We start from the raw sequence: 19,914 nt of genomic DNA, 5'->3' as shown, positions 1-19,914 counted from the left end.
GGCTTATTGCCAGTGCTTTCCCTATATGGGAGGCTGAAGTCCCAGACCCTCTGTCTCAAGATGGACAAAATTTAATGTGTACCACCATCTCTCTTTCTCCACAAGGTGTTGGTTCCAAGACTCCCCAGCAGAGACCAAGTTGTGAGGATGCTCAAGATCCTTATACAAAATGGCTGGTGCAGTGGGGCTCTCTGTATCCATGGGGTTGAATTTGAATGTGGTTTGTTGAATCCATACATGCAGAACAGGTGGATACAAAAGGCCGACTGTCAGTTCTATTCCAGTTTTTCTCAGGTGATGAATTAGGCTGGGTCTTTTAACCTGAAGTCGCACCTTGCTTAGCTTCTTTTCTTTCCTTGTTATTTCTTGCTGCCCCACGTTAGAGCTCGAGGCAAAAGGAAGAACATGTGCCCGTGTGTATACTTACCAAAATAGTCTCCCACATTTCAAACCAAGTGGAATTAGTCGCTGTAAGCTTTATGATTCAAAAAATGACAATACATAAAGTCCTGTGAAGGAAACTTAGCATAGAAGCTGTGGATGTGCCTGCACGCGGGACATTTCACAGAAGTGGCCGGACTTGTCTGCAAACAGAAATTCCTGCCAAGTGACTCTGCCCATTCCCAGGGGAAGCATTGCTTGCAAACAAGAATGTTTATTAGTTCCTCAAAAGGAACAGGCCTGAGAACAGGAGAGTCTGAGTGTAATTAAGAGAAGGAAGCCTTAGATGTAGTGCGCATGCGTCAACCTAAAAAATGTTTACTCTCTGTGCTTGGCAAGAGTTACTCCTTTGTGTAGATGGTATAAAAAATAAAGGAACCCGAATCTCGGGAGACATTTTGCACCACAGCAGCTCTGTGATTCATTTCGTCGGCAACATCTGGCACCCAACGTGGGGCCCGACAAACCCGAAAGGGTAAGCACCCCGGGGAAAGAAAGGGGGACTTTCGGGATTAATATAGATAAAACCGAAAGGGTACAATAAACACCCCGGAAAAAGAAAGGGGGACTTTCGGGATTGAAATGGGGAATTCTAATTCCTTGAAAACTCAATATTTGGACCTAATACAAGGTCTGTTACAATCTGTGGGAGTTAAAGCTTCCTCAAAGCAATTAAATGAATTGTTTGAGACAGATAGTGAAGCTAATTATCCTCCTGCTGAATTCAGTTCCCTTATCTTCAGAAGGGAAAAGCCAGGAGAAAGATTCTCCCCCCCCCCCCGAAGCCTCCTCCTAAACCTCCAGATGATAGTTCTGATTCTAGTGAGGAGGAAGAAGAAGAAGAGGAAGAGGAAGAAAGGGAAGAAAGGGCAGCAAAGGGGGGTTAAAAATTTGATAGATTAGTTTTTACTATGGCTGAAATGTTTCATAAAATGATGAATAAAGTACAGGCAAAAACGGATTCCAGGAAAGTCTCTGCTGTGCCTGTGAATCCTATCGCCCCTTTATATGCCTCCCTATTTCCCATAGAAAAACCCAAAATGTCAGATTAGATGTGGGCCGAGAATATCGGCGTTTTACTTTTCCTGCTACTATGTTTTATGATGATGATGAAGATGATGATCTTTCAGCGCCACCTAGTGGCTTTATTGATCCTCCACAGCTTTTTCCAATTACTCGGGAGCCTGGACCTCCCGGAATGATAAATGTAAATTATATGCCTATGGAATATAAATTTTTTAAGGATTTAAAATCTACAGTGGCCTATTGAATAGGAAAAACAAAAATGCTCCTTATCCTTATCTGAGCTTGGAACTGTTTCTAATGTATGGAAGAGTAGTTCTTCATTATCAGTTCAAACAGCAGCTGAAACTACACTTACAACTTTTTTTTATATTGTAAATATACCCATTAATATTTGGGGCAGGGACATTTTAACAAAATTAGGTGTGACCTTGTCTTTTCCGTCGGAAAACTAATAGCCACTGCTCAGCGTCCTCGAGCACTTCCTTTAAAATGGATTATTACAAAACCTAAATGGATTGAGCAGTGGCCACTTCCTGCAATTAAACTCGAGGCTTTAGAACAATTAGTGGCTGAACAGCTATCTGCTGGCCATATTGAACCTTCTACATCTCCTTGGAATTCTCCAGTGTTTGTTATTAGAAAAAAATCTGGAAAGTGGAGATTTTTAATAGATCTACGTGAAGTAAATAAATGTATAGAACCTATGGGAGGATTACAATTAGGCCTCCCTTCTCCTGCTATGATTCCACAAGGGTGGAACATTATGGTGATAGACCTAAAAGATTGCTTTTTTTTTTTACCATTCTTTTGCAGTCAGAGGATAAAGCAAAATTTCCCTTTACTGTTCCTACGTATAATCACAGTCAACCTGTCAAACGATATCAATGGACTGTATTGCCACAAGGTATGGTTAATAGTCCTACTTTATGTCAGGAGTTTGTAGCTTGAGCTTCAGAACCTGTACGACAATCATTTCCTCAATATCTTTTATATCACTATATGGATGATTTATTAATAGCTGCCCCCACTAAAGAATTAAAATCACAAATTTATCAAAAGGTTTTAATAGCATTGTATGATTTTGGATTGTGTGTGGCTCCTGAAAAGGTTCAAGAAGATTTTCCTTATTCATATTTAGGATCTATATTGGAGAGAACTCGTATAAGACCTCAAAAAATTCAAATTCGCAAAGATCAATTAAAAACCCTTAATGATTTTCAAAAATTGTTGGGGGATATTAATTGGCTTAGACCATCGATTGGTATTCCAACATATCGGTTACATCATTTATTTGGAACTCTAGAAGGAGATAAAGCTCTTGATAGTCCACGAACACTTACACCCCAGGCTATGGAAGAGCTTATATATGTTGAGCAACAAATTAATACTGGATATTTATCATATATTAATTTACAAAAACCAATACAATTAATTATTTTTCATACTCCTCATACTCCTACTGGAGTAATCTCCCAGGATATTGCCATTATTGAATGGCTCTTTCTTCCTAATCGGATTAATAAAAAATTAAGTATATATTTGGAGAAGATTGCTTTATTGATTGCCAAAGGAAGAACATGAGTTCTTCAATTGACCGGGAAAGAACCTAATGAAATTATTACTCAATTAACACAAGCACAGATTTCAAAAAGCCTTCAATTTAATGAAGAATGGCAATTAGCCTTATCAAAATTTCCTGGACAATTGTCTAATCATTATCCTCATTCTAAACTTTTTGATTTTTTTCGACAGACATCTGTTATAATTTCCAAGGTAATCTCTCCGGCTCCTGTTTCAGGTATGACCATTTTTACAGATGCTAATAAAACTTCTGCAGGATATTGGACAGAAGACCGACAAAAAATTTTTAACACATTCGTTCTCATCTGTACAACTTGCTGAATTATGGGCAATATTGTTAGCTTTACAGGATTTTTCTTCAGAACCTCTAAACATTGTTTCTGATTCTAGATATGCCACATTGTCATGCTCCTTGCTTCCAGAAGTGGATCTTCCCTTGTTTTTAAAAAACTTCTATTGATAAACTTTTTTTTCAAGTGCAACAGGTATTGCTTCAGCGTCAACATGCTGTATATATCTGTCATATAAGAGCTCACTCTATGTTACCTGTTCCTCTAGCTAAAGGTAATCAGCTAATAGATTCCTTATTGTTTCCTCTTCAAGCTACAGAAAAAGAACATCAGCTTCATCACACAAATGCTCGAGGACTTATCAATTGACATTTTGCACCACAGCAGCTCTGTGACTCGTTTCATCGGCAACAGTCCTGTGTTGTTCAGTCTCTTTGCACACTATTGTCACAAGCTTACTTGGCAGGAGATCTGAGCCCCCTGGGCTGATTCAAAATGCTGTTCCTGTTGTGCAATAGCACGGGGTTATAAAACCAACAGAGAGCAGCACAGTAGCCTGCTGAAAAACTTGACGTTTTGTTCATCATGGCTTTTTTGTATTCATTTTGGTTTATGTATAATCTTGCATTAAAATAAAATTTATTTTGAGTACTGAGCTTTCTGGCACCTGAGACTAGTGCCTCACTTGCCTCCACACTAATCCTGACTTGGCTTTCCTGTCCTGCTTCCCCTAGTCCCTTTTCTTGTTTCCACTGGGAACACTTCCGCTGTAACTCATTTGTTTCCTAAATCTGTGTTTTCTCTTAATGGGCATTGTTAGAATACTCAGACAAATTCTTGTCTTAGGGTCTGTTCTGGGAGAACCTGATCTAAAATAGTGAATACCCCAACTTGGATTAAATCAGATTGTGGACTTTTGGCCAGTATTTTATGACACTAGACTTTGCCTTGTTAAATAATACTTCTTCTGTTGTTTAAAGTTGCCTTGATTGCATACATATAGTTAAGTCTTACAAGAAATAAATTTATCTTTTTTACAATGTACATGAATTGTATTTGCTTAATATGGAACTCAGTACTTATATTTTTGTCCCCATGAACACCATTAGTTATATATAGTTGAATACATCATTATCTTATATCTTACTGTTTATATTTCCAGATCAATCATCTCACTGTAAATAAACATTTGCTATTCTATAATCTTAACCACTTTAGGCAGTATTAGACACAAAAACAAGCAAACATTTGCTGTTAGTTAAATTATGGCTTTTTATTTCCTTGTATAAATCAAGGTACATTAAAAAGACAAATTCATTTACATTTATATTAACTAGACAAAAATGAAACCTACCATATCAAATCAAAAGATAAAGTAGTTTAGATTTTGTGTCACTAAATAAAAACAAGGAAAAATGCTAACTCTAGAAGAATTTGAGATACCTTTCAAGAACGATGTCTACTCATATAGTGAGTTTGATAGAATAAAGTAAAATATGTGTAAGAGATTTTAGTTTTATGGTCTTATGACACCAAATAATCAATGTAAGCGAATTTGAAATATTTCATGTGGATGGAATACCAGATTAAGTTACACACTTTAAACTCAAAAGACCCCATGAGCTTTTCCTATCATCCACTCCATTCCCAAGTGGGAGGACTGCAGTTTTCAGGTGTCCAGAAGGAAGCCAAAGGAGTTTGCGGGAGACGGCCAAGTGCAGGGTGCTTCACCAAGCCCACTAGGGGGAGTTTCAGCATTTGAATGTGGTGCCATGGGGCTTGCCATACGCTGAACTCAACCAGCCAGGAAAACTCTATTGGAAATTGTCTAGATCTTCTAAGCCTTGCTCTTTTATTTCTTTAAACTATTAACTAAGATTTTCAGTAATTTCTTACCCTTGGAATCTTAACTTACTGACTCTTTTAAATGAGTTCAGTTGTCTTTTATTTGACTTTAATCTAATCCTAAGCCAGTACTAATTAATCAATCCACTTATTTATTCATTTATTTATTAGCTTAATAATGATTTATTGCATGACTTCTGTGTTAGACACTGTACTGTTACCCGAGAGACTAATAAACAAAGTTAAGCAAAGTTTTTGTCTTCAGAGAATTTACAATTCAGTGGGAGAAAAACAAAACAAAACAAAACCCAGAAGATTGCAAGATAGCATTATCGCTATGATAGGAGACCCTATCATTTTTAAGGAGAATATGAGGATTCAACAGAGCATATTCAAGAACATTTTGTTCATTTTTCAAGGTTGGAAAAATTTCATTAATCTGACACTTAAAGTATGAATACAACTTAGCCATGCCAAGTTGAATGGGGACAGGACAGGGGAAATATTGATGAAAATAAAAATTCTACACAGAGCACAAGAATGAAAGGAAGGGAGAATGGAGATCTCAGTGCATTTTATTTTATTTTAATTTTGACATAATGGTGTCGTTCATAGCATTTATTCAAATGACCATTGACTTTTTTAGATTTTATCTTCAAATTATCATTAGATGGATGAAATAACTTCCTAATTCATCTCCTTAAAATTTAAACACACAATGGAGTGGGTATTGCCAGATACAGATTTGAGATGAAGGCCCACAAAATTGGATGGGAAAGGAAAGACAAGGGTAGGAAGGACAATGAAGTAAGGCTCATTAGCTCTCTTTATTGTCCTTTCTTATGTATTAAAAAACAATGGTGTAACATACTGGGGTTAACTAATTGGAGAACTAAGAGGGTTGAACTAGATGAAGCAGTTCGGTGGGTGACGATAATGTCTAACATGTGACCATGGATACAGTTAGTGGAAGTGGAAGGAAACTAAAGGCTTTTCCTAGAGATTAAAAAGTTACAAACAGAGAAACCGGGGTATTGGAAGGATTGTCCACATAGACATTGAGTCATCCAGACATATGGAGAACCTAGAGTAGAGAAGATGTCTTTTACTTAAAAAAAGAAAAAGGAAGATTGTGGTCGAGAGTGAGTTAACAAAAGTGAACACAGAGGTGGGATAAGCCAATGATGCACAGCATCCACAGAATAGAAGGGCTTTTCACAGGAGCTTCGAGAAGTTATGAAAGTTGTGGAAGATTTGTGAAGTAGAAAGATATGATCGTGGCTGTATTCAGAAGGACTGGCTGAAACTGAAGTACCATCTATGAGGAATCTGTAGTGGAGGAAATGCTTTCAATTTGGGAAGGTTTAATAGACTAATCATGAGGTGCTTTCATATTTTAATTTTATGACTCTATCAAGTTTTTGAAATGTAATTTTATTTTAGTACATCCAAATCCAAATTTATTTTTTTTTAATTATTGACTTATTTAGCAAATAGTATTTGTATACCCCTTGATAAGACTGTCAGGAGTGACTTAGTTGTTCCTGTGGAGCAGAAATATGAAAATCCTTAAGTTGTAAGTTCTTCGTGAGGATTATGTTGAATAATGAAATTAAAGAACATAGCATAAAGGATGATACTGGACAGTGTTGATCAGAAAAGTGATTCACTTTATTGAGGGAAGAAAATGTATCAGGATTGATAATAGAAATAAAATGTACTGTCACTACATTGAGGACAAAAATATAATGTGACTAAGACATGGGAGCTATAGACTGAATACTTGTGCCCCTCGCCCCCAGTTCTATGTTAAATCCTACTGTTCAATGTGATGGTATTTGGAGATTGGGTCTTTGGGAAGTTATTAGGTCATGGGGACAGAATCTTGATTCAGCCATTAATTGGTGATAATCCCAATGCTGAGAAACATTATTTTCCAACATTCAGTCAGTTATTTTATGTCGGGTCTAGAACTCAGACCTTTTGATTTCCCTTTTATTTCCACTAAGTCACATCTAGTTCTGAACAAGTTTAAAGAATAATATTAGTCTACTACATGAAAGAGTATGAAGATATAATTAATTAACCCTAGAAAAATAATGATAATTCATACATTTTTTTACCTTGACTTGTGAATAGACCTGTGTGTAGTATGTCTCACATACCACAAGCAAACCTTAGGATATTGAGCTGTTAATGCCTCAGCAATTTACTTGAACTCAGTATTGGTGACACTAACACCCAAATAAATGGAAGGAAGTTAAAAAAATTATTCTTGTTTCAGAGAACAAAATAGAAAACTAAGTCTTCAATATTTTTTTCATATCACAGTATTTAAATAAGCAAAACTCCTATTTATTTCATTAAACATAAAATTAATTTGTGCTAATTAATCCAGTTTCCTTTTATATGTGCACATTTTCCCAGTCTCCTAGGTAGTTGCAGCTTTAGTTATCACTTCTGTGGCTTGCTTTGCTCATACTTATACCTTTCTTATTAACAGCTCTCCCCCAGCTAAATTCTTTTTTACCTCTAGCACTACTTTAATGTTGCCAGAATTCATAAATGTAGCATGCCTGAAATGATTTACCAACTTCTGCTAAATACATTTTTCTGCATTCTCCATTTTGCTCATGGCATCACCATCCTTCCAATAATTCAGACTTTTAGTGTTTGTTATTAGTACCTTCCTTCTTGCCTATTCAATCCAATTAACACACAGGGAACGACTTTCACGTTCCCAGCACTGCCAGATACCATGCCTTATAAACCACATTCTGCCATTTTGTAATTTTCAGGCTACTAGGACAGATAGTTAACCATAAAGTTACAGTCCTGTAAAATAATACTATAAAAATATCCAAGGCAGCTTTGATATTGTATACCAGAAACTCCTAACTGATGTTGGAGGAAATGAGGAGAGGTAAGAAGAGACTGAGCAGAAGTCAAAGAAATCTTCCTGGATAAGGTAATGCCAAGTACTGGCAAGTGCATCCATGAAAGATTCCTTGTTATGCATTGCTTCATCTAAATGAGGTTATTCTAACTGGGGCTCTCACTGCGTCTAGAATACACTGTCGCAAAGGTGTTCACCAAAGATTCCTTCCCTCTTGTTTCTGTTTTATTCCTGTTTGCTCGTTCACAAGAGTATCAGTTATTGGTCATCTTGGTTTTTTTCCTATCTCTGTTCTTCATATTCTCCTACCAGCCAACTTGAAATGTTTCCTATTGCTCACTAGTCTATTACTCAGCCCACAAACTGGGTTCATCCTTGTTTGTCACAATTCACACACGCTAATTTGCTCTGTCAGTATGGTACTCACCAGACACACATGGCTATCGAAATGACAGGTTAAAGTAATTAAGATTGAATATATTTATAAACTGAGTTCCTTAGTCACAGTGCTACATTTCAAGTGGTCAGTAACCCCGTGGCTAGTGCTGTCGCACCGGATAGCACGTATCCTGGATATTTTCACTCTCAGAAAGTTCTGTTACACAGTGCTGCTCTCATTTCTCACAAAATTGAGGTAAAATATTTTGCTTCTTCCCCTTCCTCACCTACTGATTTTTCTCCCCAGCTTCTCTTCCTAGAATGCCCTTTCTTCTATTCTCTTTGCTTAAATCCATTTTGCTGGTTTTCTTCTCCAGGAAATTTTCCCTGATCCCTATGCCCAGGAGTACTGCTTTAATTACTTAATTTTCATAATTTATCAGTCAAGCTTTAACATTTATCACTTTATATCTTGCATTTTAGGTATTTTTGCATGTGTCTTATTTATCCACTAGAGTATAAGCTCTCCAGCCACCATTTTTTGTTTATCTTTGTGTTTTCTACATCTACCACATACTTTACATATTATCATGTATTTTTTAAATGATTAGATTTAAGTCGCATTTAGTTCTTAGATTTATACGTGTGGTATTCATATATATGCATATTTTAATAAAAAAAGATTTGGAAAGAGAATACTTGGAGGCTTATATTTAAATATCTGGAAGATTGTAATGTTATTACTTCTATGTATTTGAACTAAGACAGAATGCTTAAAAATATAATTAATACATTATCTCTCAATTAAAGAACATGCAATTACTGCAATCTATGAGAGGTTTAGAAAAATCCTTATTGGCAGAATTTAGCAGCATTAAAAAAAATCAGTCAAGAAAAAGATTCAGTCATTTTTTTAATTTCACCTTGATATTTATTTTCAAACTATTGATAATACAGGTGCCTTCAATTCTGATCCCCAATTAAACCACGTCTCTCCTCATAGATGCTACTTATCAGGCAGTAGTGTGTTCTCAGTACTTTCAACTTATTTTTAAACATATCAGTGTTCCCTATAGCTAACAACAAACAAATTTCCAAAAATAAAGATTTCAATGATCTAAATTTGTTATTAGAACATATGGATATCCATCTAGAAACTCAGGTGTGTAAGAAATGTAATTTAATTTTTCTGTTACTGAATCATATCAAGTATGAGTCCTTGTTCTACCACATATCATGTGCGTAATCTCTATAAATTCAGAATTCTCTCACTTTTCCAAAGCTTTGTGTAAGCTCTGGAGGACTTAGGAAGTGTAAAACCATGGCTGGAGAGAGGAGTGGTGGCTTTTTTTCCTGAGCATCATGAGTCTAATCGCACCTGCGGTCCTATCATCCTGCTTGACATCAGGATATTTATCCACTTTAGTTGCCTCTGCGCCATTCTTGACCCTTAACCAAAGTTTCTCCTTATTTTGTTCACTCTCTGCTTCATATATGTCCCTCTCAGGGGCAGGGAAAATGTTCTACTCTGTCATTTCCCCTGTGTGGCCATGGGAAACCTTATGTTCAAAGCCGTTCACTATTATATGCCATTTTTGGTGACATAGTAACATAGTAAACATTTTAATTATCCTGATCCAAGCTGAGTGTGGGAATTCTGAGCCCATATCAGGATTCTGCCCAGGGGAAAAAAAATTCTTAGCTGCTTTTATTCTGTTGCTTCTGCCCTATGCTAGTTATAAACAGTCCTGGTTCTTGCCTCACATGGGATTTTCCTGCAAATAGGAGCACGGTGCATCTGTGCTCCTGGAGGTTGAAAATCTGGGTGGAGCCCGCCAGCCTTCTCTCACACAGGGCTGGGACTCCAAATGGATTTCATGTGGAACACATGATAAAGGACCACCTGAATTTCATCTGACTTTTATTTCCTCCTATTTGGAGACTAGCCTGGCTCTTTAACTATTCCACTTTTTCTTCCAAATGATTCTCCTAAGGAAAATGTTTTTAAAATTAAAAAAGAACTGATGTCTGTGTTTGGCTGTATGTGGGTCGCAAACTGGCCTCCACATATGGAGGCAAGGCGAGACCTAAGAAAGAGGCAGATTACTCCAAAGAGTTAGACGGTGGTTTTAATAAGCAAGAGAACTTACCTAGAAGTCTTGTCTTGGGTGGCTGAAAGACAGATCTGTGCCCCCACCAGGCTCTTAAAAGTTTATATAGAGGACTTAAAAGACAGTCAAGTGCACTGTCCAGATGGTTTCTAAAACATGTTGCTCACTCCAGGCTGCGTCCTTGAAAGTTACTCTCACTGTGGGAGTGGTGGGAAGAGCCTGCATTCCAGGGACAGGGGAGGGGGTGAGGAGCCTCCAGTTGCCCGGATCCAGCTCGAGAGTCAACTGGTCGTCACATCCACCCAGTGACCTCCTCCAGCACTGATACCATTTCTCTTCTAAGGTGATGAATGTTGAAGATCAAGCCGCTTATAAAATGGGGAGGAGGGAAGTAAGACAGTGAGGAAGAGGAAAGGGCAAGAATAATTATGACTATCTGGCAAAAATGCAGCATGGGCTGATCCATTTTAAACATCATCCTATTAAATACAGAGTAAGCTAGCATTTTATTCAGGACCAATTTTGAGCCAGGCTCTCTGCCGAGAAGTTTCCAATATATATCTTAAATTTCAAAATAATCTATTTACAGCAGACTTCTGATACTTCATCTAATACTGTGAGGCTAAACCATTTGCTCAGGATCCCACAACTTGTGAATGAAGGATGTAAGATTTGAACCCAGGCCTTTTCTCTTCAAGTCAGGTGATATAATTCATATTGACCTATACTGACTACATTGACTACATTATCCACTCACTAGACAACAGTTAAATACCTTCATTTCTCTTTATGTATAAATGTCATTGATTTAAAAATTTCTCTTTAGTATTCCCCAAATAGAATGAGTATAGAATAAAGCAAAGCTTTCTGTATTTCTTTTTTTTTTACAAAATCATGTTGCTCTATTCCTATCTAATTTGCTGTTGTAAAAGAATCCATCCATTTGTTAATTATATGATTTATTACTATAATAAGCTAGAAAGGAAAATATATTTTCTCTGCTTCAATTTTTCTCATTATACTATGAAAGTTACTTAAGGCAGTGCATCCTCTTGTGGGATCCAAATTTTTCTGGAATCACCAAGGCCATTTTGTATTTCTTCAAAATGATGAAGTGAAGTCCAACAAGATATTTTATTTTATGACATAAAAAACTTTTCAATTAACCCTTAAACATTAAGTCCCACCATAGATAAGCATAGATAAGCACTCCCTTAAGGAAACTGTGGTGTATAATGGGGAAAATACAGAGAGGGTAAAAATATATATTATATCTAACATCCTGGGAAAATAAATCATATAAGAAATATTTTACCTCTGGTATGTATAGTGAAATCAGCTCATGGGAAACAACAGTAAAAGCAGCATTAGAAGTAATGTAAAACCATTTTAAGTGGAATGTAATTCTCTAAAAAATGACAAGTTGACAGCTTAAAGAGCCTCAAGCTTCATCCTGCCAATGTTCATTTCTCTTCTGCTTTTTCATTTGAAGTTGCTTCTAAAAGATGGGCACTGTCAAAAGTATTCCTGACAATTCTAAGTACATCAAAAAATGGCTTTCTTCATTTCCAAATTTGATTGGACATAGGATGTTAATTTTTAAATTTATCTGTAAATATTAAATATTGAAATATCATCTAAATACCTATGTTGTTAGAAGGCATATTCTGATTTTGCGACTATGTCATCATTTCTCAGAATTTCTCATTTAACAGTGACATTATTGAACAAATTTATTTTTTTGAGAGAGAAAAGTCTTCCAACATAATGAGAATAACCACAAAACCCAAAAGTGCGTATCTCTAAGGTAAATTAAAAAATATATATATAAAATGTGAAATAAGAATATATGAAAATATATGTTCAGTTTATATATAGATTTATAAGACAAAACAATCATTTTTATTAAAATTACTTGTTCCCCTGAACTAATTATTAAGTTGAGTTAATATACTTAGTAAATTGTACTAGCATATTATAGTTGCAGTATGTATTTCCATACTTTTGGATAACCTGGAGAAAACTTATTTCCATTATAATATTAATGGGCAGATGCATCATCCTTGACTATAAAGAGAAATTATGACAATGAGTGAAATTTAGGAAAAAAAATCAATAGACATCTATTTCTCTTCTCCCCTTGGTGCCCTGAAATGGATATTCCACAAAAGTGAATTTGTATCTGCTTCTTCAAGTGAAATTCATGTCTAAATCACACAGTGTTGAATGCTGAGTATTAAAACAAAAAATGGTTACAGAGGACTGTCTTTTAAAATCTCCTGGTTTAGTGGAGGAAACTGAAATTGTGGTATATTATTTTGATCAAGTGCAATGTTTGGAAGTGCAGTATGAACACAGTGCTAAGAAAATACAGGTTACATTAGTGACTATGTTGCCTGGAAGAGGAAAAGAGTCAGGTGAGGTGACATGGAACTGCTCAGAGAATAATGAGAATTAGATTTTTTTGTTGGTGTAGGAATAAAGGAAGGGCATCACAAGCAGGAGACAGTATGTGGAAATGAAAAATAGTGAAATGTCACTTTGAGTTTTGTCTTTAGAAAAGAAATTTGTATCAGAGAGGGGTTGACTATTCTATTACTATCATTTGTTTCTTTCCTTTGATTTAAATAATTTCAAAGAAGAAATGAGTTTAACAATTTTATTGAGCTATATCTCACATACAATAAAACTTATACATTTAAAATGTACAATACAATATTTTTTAGTATATTCAAAAATATGTGTGACAGTCAATTTCAGAACATTTTCCTTACCTGAAGAACTCCTGTATCCTTTAGCTATTGCTACCCTAATCCCCTGCCTTATCCTCTCAACCCTAAATAACATTACTCTACTTTCTATTTATATAGATATTCCTATCTTAGGCTTTTGTATGCATGGAAGCATATGGCATGTGATCTTTTGTGACTGGCTTCTTTCTCTTAGCATGATGTTTTCAAGGTTCACCCAGGCTGTAGCATGTGCAAGTGTTTCATTCCTTTTGTGACCAAATAATATTCCATTGTATGTATATGCCAAATTTTATCAATTCATCCACTGCTGGACACTTGGCTGTTTCCACATTTTTTTGGGCTATTATGAATAATGATGCTATAAACATTCACGGACAAACTTTCGTATAGATGTGCTTTCATTTCTCTTGCATCTATAGCTAGGAGTAGAATTGCTGGGTCATATTGTAACTCTATTTAATCTTTTGAAGAACTGCCAGACTGTTTTCCAAAGTGGCTGAATCATTTTACAGCCTCACTAACAGTGAATGAAGTTTCCAACTTCACATCCTTAACAACTAATTTTATATGCTTTTAAACTTCAGCTATTCTAGTAAGTGTGAAATGATATCTCATTATGGTTTTGAACCCTATTGGTTTTGATAAATTGACATCTATATGTCTATCTATCTGCTATTATATATAGTGTTACAAACAAATTCATAAAAATATTTAGACAAGTATTTGTACTAATGCTTTTTATTAATACTTTATATTTAATGTCTTTTAAAAACAAACATTTTATTGTAGTTGCAACTTCCCTTATTTTGAGTTTTAAATTTTTATTATGTATTCATGTCTTGCATATCAAAAAATACTACATGCAAATATTGAATTTATATTTTAAATGATGTTAAATATTTTAAAATAATATCAATGGAAAATAAGAGATCATATCAGGTATAAGAAAATTAAGAAAAACTAAATGACTTCATATGTTTCAATGGGAAAAGAATAAAGAGATATTATTTCTAGTGATAATTAGAGAAATGTAGATTAAAAAATGTTTAAGCCTAATGATAGTTAACTTGTAAAGTTAGGAAAAGGAACTAAATAGGAAAAATATGTAGTAAGTTAGCGAAAAAAGTAAATTTATAAGGAAAAAGCATGAAAATACGACAAAATTTAGATTAAAATGCTATACAAATAAATATAAATGGCTTAAATTTACTTTTAACATACATACTTATATTGGGTAACATACATACTCACATTGGGTACACATGCACATATGTACACACACACTACAATTCTTTTTCTGTACCATTAAGCAGACAATCTTAAAAATTATTTAGAAATATTCTTATTTTTTTTTTTGCCTCATCATGGCTTTAGTTTTAATTTCTTCAATCATTTTCAAAACTGGACATTTCTGATGTTTACTTCCATATGAAATACACACATTTCTTTTATATTCCTTCTTTCTGTCCTTTGCCTGTTTATCTTTTTTTTCTCAATTTTTTTTTAAATTGCAGTTGTCAGTTACAGTGTGTCAGTTTCTGGTGTACAGCACAATACCCCAGTCATGTATATATATACATATATTCATTTTCATATTCTTTTTTGTTAAAAATTATTACAAGATATTGAACATACTTCCCTGTACTATACAGAAGAAACATTTTTAAAAATCTGTTTTTATATATAGTTTGCAAATCTCAAACTCCTAAATTTATCCCTTCCCACCCCCTTTCCCTGGTAACCATAGATTGTTTACTGTATCTGCAAGTCTGTTTCTGTTCTGTAGATGAGTTCATGGTGTCTTTTTTTTTAAATTAGATTCCAGATATGAGTGATGTCATACGGTATTTTTCTTTCTTTTTCTGGCTTACTTCACTTAGAATGACGGTCTCTAGGTCCATCCATGTTGCTGCAAATGGCATTATTTTATTCTTTTTTATGGCTGAGTAGTATTCCATATATATATATGTATATATGTATGTGTGTATATATATGTATATATATATACCACAACTTCTTTATCTGGTCATCTGTCAGTGGACATTTAGGTTGCTTCCATGTCTTGACTATTGTATATAGTGCTGCTATGCACATCAGGGTGCATGTATCTTTTTGAATTAGAAATATGTATGAGATGTAAGGTGGAAAAGACAGGATTGATATTGAAGGCTGACACAGAAAATAATGAAAACTGTCACAGAACTCCCAACCTTAACAAGAGCAAAGTGATATAAGAGTAAGTAAATAAACAAGTATGGTCAAACTTTAAAAATAAAATTGATTTGTTCCATCATGTGCTGGAGGTAAGAGTGGACCATGCTCAGGCCAGTAGAATCCCCCTAGAAAATCTTTTACTGGTGGGAAGCAATATTCTATTCTATTCTGTGGTAAAACTTGCACTTGCTACTGAGAATGGCTTTCTTAGGGTTTCACCCCTATCATGTGGGTGTATGAGAGACCAATGAATCTTCATTTTGCTACCATTTGAATTTCTTTTACTATTGTTAGTAGGTTTGTAAGTGTTCTGAGTTTCTCTAGGTGGATAATACCATCTATAATAATTTAATACTGAGTTCTTCTTGCAGCTATGTGTTCAGCATGTTTCCTTATTGAATTATTGTATTAGCTAGATTGAATTATTGTATTAACTATTGTATTAGCTATTGTATTACCCAGGTAATACAGTCCATCTGTGTTTTCTTCACACCTTTAAGACATACACTTCTAATGTGTCACCATTTACTTGAAACATAGTCATTGTCATATAAAGGAATATCCTTTAAAAAGTTAATAAAGATATTTTATTATTTTCTCAAATGACATTATATAATGTCCTCAAATGACACTGCAACATTTAATAACATTTTATGTAATTTTTTTTCTTTTGATTCAATAAAATATTAAATTATAAATGTTAAAACTAAAATTTAATGTGAAGTATATTACTTTATATTTAATAATTTATCAAATCAAAATTATATATAAGTGAAAAATCCTAGTATCAAACTATACTTACATTCCCAAAATAAAATAGATTTTAGTCATTGTTTTAACATATTTCCAGATTTTATTTATAATATGTTGCATTTTTAGATATATGCTTACCTAAGCTTATTTAGTATTTGAGTAAAAGTTATGCTAAAATATTTTGACATAAGGGTTAATGGGATTTGAAATATTAATTGGGGTACATTTGTATATTCTACATTATAATAATACATTTAACATGAGATTTATATTTTTCTTTGTAAATTTGAAAACCAAATCTATTAAGCCATCTTTATCCACTTTGATTTTGAAATTCACTCCTTAAACAACTTTTCCTAATTTTTTTCATTGATTCAATTTGTCAGTTTTTATCAACTCTTGTCAATGTCTAAGAATAAATTTTTACAAGATATTTACTTAGTTTCTATAGTTATGTCCACTTCTCACACAAATTGTGTGCATTTCTAATATTTATTTATTTTTATTTTTCTTGATTTGATTTGGAATTACACTGCATTTTTGAATGAGCCAAATCTAGAATGTAGTTATCAGAAAAACCTGTGGATTTTCTGTAATTTCTGTGTACCGCTATTATCATATTTTATCAGTTTTTTATCATTTTTATCATTTTTTAAAAAAATTTAGTTATATGCTTTATTTTATTGTCATCCCTTCTCTGAGACATTTAAATATGAGAATATTCTCTGGTTTCAACTTTGCATTTAGTAAGTTTTAATGGGTTGAGCGTTCATGTTTTGTTCTATTTTATATCGCAGTTTCAATTCCTACTTGGGCCAATAATTTCTTTAAAAAATTTTATTGATGTTTAGTTGATTTACAATGTTAGTTTCAGGTATACAGCAAAGCAATTCAATTATACATATACATACATACGTATTTTTTCTTTTCAGATTATTTTTCATTATATGTTATTACAAGAAATTGAATACAGTTCCCTGTGCTATGTTACAGGTCCTTGTTGAGCTAACAACTTTTAAAAATCTTTTTCAAGTTCTAGGCAGCTTGAAATTTCATTTCATTTGATAGGTTATGCTATTTTTATTATTTCAAATAATTAAATTAGTCAAACATAATTTAGTTAATGTAATTAATTCATTCTAGACATAATGTGATCTTGTGTTGGATGGCTTAGTTTACTAGGGTTGCCAGAATCAAATACCACTGACTGAATGGCCTAAACAGCAGGATTTTTTCCTTGCAATTCTACCATCCTCAAGTCAGGGCTTCAGATCGGTTCCTTCTGTGGTCTCTCTCCTTGGCTTAAAGGCAGCTGTCTTCTCCCTGTGTCTTCACATGGTCTTGCCTCTGTGACAGTCTGTGTCCAGGTTTCCTCCTTTTGTATAGACACCACCCATATTGTATTTTAATTTAGTTATTTTTGGTGATGTGGGTGTTGTTGGGTTTTACCATTTATGATATACTTTCTTTTGGGGAATAATGCTAGTAATATTGTTTTTCTGATTATGCCTTTACCTTTTAAAAATTAACATTCATGTTGACATTTCACTTTTCTACTCTGATAATGCAATCAGTGGCGTTATTCTTGCAATACCAAAGTGAATAATGTTTATAATTTAAGAAAATATTTTGTCAAACCTAACCCTTCTTATAATATAATACAATAGTAAATAGATTGTGACAGTACTTTTTCCAACATTTCCAATATTAAAAAATAACTATAATCTTGAGAAAAACATATTTTTGCTATAGGTACATTTTTGTACAACCATAATTATTTTTAAATGCCATTAAACATTTTCTACTTCTTAATTAGATTAATACATATTTAAATATATAGAAATAAAGTATTTATATATTAAATTCAACATGTAAACACATTTTTCTATATATAATTTTTCATAATCATTGTGCTCTGTGGGAAGATTAGTTAATACTTTAACCTAGCCAACACACTTTCATAAAAGAAAGAAATTGTATCTGACATTTGAAAATATTATTTGTAGCATTAGGCTCTAAGCAAGTGTACTGGAAAAAAAAATTAACCCAGTAAAATTCTGTTTAAAAAATTTTTTTTTTGACAAGGGCCTGTGTGCTTTATTGCTTGTGCTGCAAATGCAAGTGAATAGAGTAAACCTCTTTAAAAAGTAAGGCATGGTAGCAGCCTTCTGTGCAAGTTCCATATTATTTAAAATTCCTATTGGCTAATAAGGTATCTTCACTCTAGAATGGGAGCTATCTAGAAAAGCACATGATGAGTTCTATGCATGCAGAAGATGTGAAACATCATTACATCTCACCTCATGGCACAGGTGAAGTCTCAAATCAAATGTCTACATCTGACACGACTATTGTTACGGTTGTGAAACATTAACCAGCTTATCCACATATGTACATTTGGGTCCCCAAATATTCGTTATACAAAACCTAAAACAGGAACAGTATCTAACTGCATCCGTGTTCGTTTTGTTAAAATAAGAGATTTGGCATTTTCAGTCTCTTTTATCCGTAAGCCATGTTGGTACTTGCAGAAGGCCCATGTCATACGATGCTGAAGACCATGGAGAGGTACTGTTCATACGACACCTGAATCCAACCATCCTGGTCCGTGTCGTAGCGTCTGAATATATCTGTCAGCCTCTGCAAGATGATGCAGCCCTGGATGAAGTCGTCAAAGGCAATCTGACCTCGTCCTTGTCTGTCGAACTTGCGAATGAGGATGTCATGAAACTGGTCGGAGAGCTGGTACCCAAAACCTGAGGGGGCTTGCTTGAGCTCGTTCCTGTCGATCATGCCCGAGTTGTCCCTGTCGTAGGTGCGGAAGCCGTGCTGCCAGTTCGCGATGTACTTCCAGACGCCTGTGAACTCGCTGAAGCTCACGCCGGCCTTGTTCTCCCGGTCAAACATGGAGATGATCGACCAGTCACTGGCTTAAACGGAGTCCACGTGCCATTTGACAGCGCTTGTTGAAGCTCCTTGTCCGATATCACGCCGCTCCTGTCTTTGTCAACCCTCCGGAAGACGTTCCACAGGAAGCTCTGGTCCGGCAGCGCGGCGCCCGCGGCGGGGCCGGCCCCGCGGCCCAGGCGGTATGGGTAGGCGGCCATGGGCCGCGGCGCGGCTGGGCCGAGACTCCGGCTGGACGCGGGCGGCTCCCCTGTTTAAAATTTTAATGCAGTTTCTTTGGAGTGTTGTTTCACATATTTGGCAGCTCTGTAGAAAAAGCAACATGATCAGTTTGTTTAAATGAATGTTATGAAAGCAAAAAAAATCTATACAACAGACTTAATAACCTTTGTTATACAACCAACAATTCAAAGAATTGAACTATTGTTTTAATCAATATTTATGTCTTCTTACAAATTGTTTATAAGCTAGTATCTTTAAAGTTTGAAAGATGAAAAGTGATGAGTTTTACACAGTCTGGATTACATAAAATAAGATTTGGGCTGGACTTTCTAAACTGTTTAGTATTCTGTTATATATACAGAAATAACATTTGTGTATTTTGTAGTGCCTAAGGGCATTTCAGAATATTTAGTCTACCATACGGCTGGAAGTGGAAGCCCACTGTATTGCAAGCAAGGAAGTTACATTAATTTAAAACATTATTTTAATTAGTGCCT

The 19,914-nt window shown here is 34.6% G+C and overlaps 1 long non-coding RNA gene and 1 pseudogene across 1 annotated transcript; one reads left to right on the top strand and one right to left on the bottom strand.

The window, feature by feature from the left end:
• Nucleotides 1–554: 554 nt before the first annotated feature.
• Nucleotides 555–5,434, top strand: LOC141577683 (uncharacterized). Its single transcript, XR_012506927.1, has 2 exons — nucleotides 555–916; nucleotides 2,281–5,434. It is a non-coding gene; the product is annotated as an uncharacterized LOC141577683 (long non-coding RNA).
• Nucleotides 5,435–18,829: 13,395 nt separating this feature from the next.
• LOC141577682 (programmed cell death protein 6 pseudogene) lies at nucleotides 18,830–19,511 on the bottom strand (annotated as a pseudogene).
• Nucleotides 19,512–19,914: the final 403 nt, after the last annotated feature.

Source organism: Camelus bactrianus, chromosome 5 (assembly GCF_048773025.1).
Source record: "Camelus bactrianus isolate YW-2024 breed Bactrian camel chromosome 5, ASM4877302v1, whole genome shotgun sequence".
Classification (NCBI taxonomy): Eukaryota; Metazoa; Chordata; class Mammalia; order Artiodactyla; family Camelidae; genus Camelus; species Camelus bactrianus.
Note: the sequence above shows the minus strand (reverse complement) of the source record. Positions and strands in the feature narration are given on the sequence as shown.